Source organism: Echinops telfairi, unplaced genomic scaffold, assembly GCF_000313985.2.
Source record: "Echinops telfairi isolate 266 unplaced genomic scaffold, ASM31398v2 ScPeMD7_443;HRSCAF=831, whole genome shotgun sequence".
Taxonomy (NCBI): domain Eukaryota; kingdom Metazoa; phylum Chordata; class Mammalia; order Afrosoricida; family Tenrecidae; genus Echinops; species Echinops telfairi.
The window spans coordinates 57,379,793-57,381,189 of NW_022104341.1; the positions used below are offsets into that span (position 1 = coordinate 57,379,793).

At 41.7% G+C, this 1,397-nt stretch overlaps 1 pseudogene; it reads right to left on the reverse strand.

Annotated features, from left to right (window-relative positions):
- LOC101659797 overlaps positions 1 to 692 on the reverse strand; it is a 2,681-nt pseudogene extending 1,989 nt beyond the window's left edge.
- Positions 693 to 1,397: the final 705 nt, after the last annotated feature.

The window sequence follows — 1,397 nt, forward strand, 5'->3', positions numbered from 1 at the left end:
TTGGGAATAATGAGGGCAACAAACGTATAGATGTGCTTTACACAATTGATCTATGTATTGTGATGAATTGTATGAGCCCCAATAAATTGATTAAAAAAAAATTCACCTGCTTTATATGAAGAACGCACCAGAGGTCCCTTTGCAGTATATTGAAAGCCAAGGTCATTTCCTGCTTTTCCCCAGGATTTGAGCTTTCCTGGAGTAATGTATTCTCCAAGCTTCAGGTGGCGCTTTGTCGGCTGCATAGGTTGTCCTGAAGTCACACAGTCCACGTTTGCCTCTGAAGAGCTCTCTTCGTTGTGTGGACTTGCTCATCCGTCTCCCCCGGACCCAACAGGATCGATGTTTAGAAATAGCATCCGGCGGAACCTTCTTGGCACATGTCAGGACCCGAGGGACTGGTCGAAATTGTCCCGGAGGTCACAAACTTTCCTCGGTAGTTCTGGGACTGTTTCTACATGGGGTGCATACACATCTAAGCCGCACAGAGACACGTTCTCTACTGCTTTCAGATCTCCCCGGAAGTCAGGGATAAGGCACTCCGCAAGAATTTTTGGATTCCTTTCCTTTAAGTATGCCACGGTCTTGGCAAAGTGCTCAGCTCCGCCGTCAGGCGTGTCATCTCGGGCCACGGTCGTCAGCACGACACACTCCAGACCCCACTCTGCAATTGCCTTTGCACTCCCTGCCATCTTTCTTGTGTGGAGCCTTTCAATCAACGAGCACAGGATGTACCTCCGCTAGTTTCAGTCTTTTCAAAACGTTTCATCAGCCTATTGTAGTTTTCAGCACTCAGTTCTGTACATGTTTTTAGATTTAACTTAAATATTTGATTTTTCTAGCAAATGTAAATGGGATATTTTTTCATTGCAGTATTCATGTATCTATTACTAATATCTAGAAATACTACCAAATTTAAATTTAAGTGTTTTTTCCCTTGTGTTTTGCAACATTGCTATATTCCAGTAATAACTCTAGGAGGGTTTTTTTGTTTTGTTTTGTAGATTCTTTAGAATTTTCTACACAGCCCATCATGTCAGACACGTTTTAAGGACAGTCTTATTTTTCCCTTCCTGACCTGTATCCCCTTTATTTTCTTTTTCCTTGGATCGCACACCACTGGAAACATCTGGCATTATGCTGAATGAGGCCGATCTGAGCAAATCTGCTTACCCTGTTTCTCATCTTACAGGAGAGCTCTCTTTCTTTCACCATGAAATATGACGTCACGTGTCAGGTTTTGTACATATTCTTTATCAACATGCAATTCCCCTCTGTTTTCTATTTTTCTAAGACTTTCTATCACAAACAGGTGTTGAATTTTGTCAAATGCTTTACCTGTACCAATTGACATAATCATGATTTTTCTTCTTTAGTGTATTAATATGGTAGAGGAT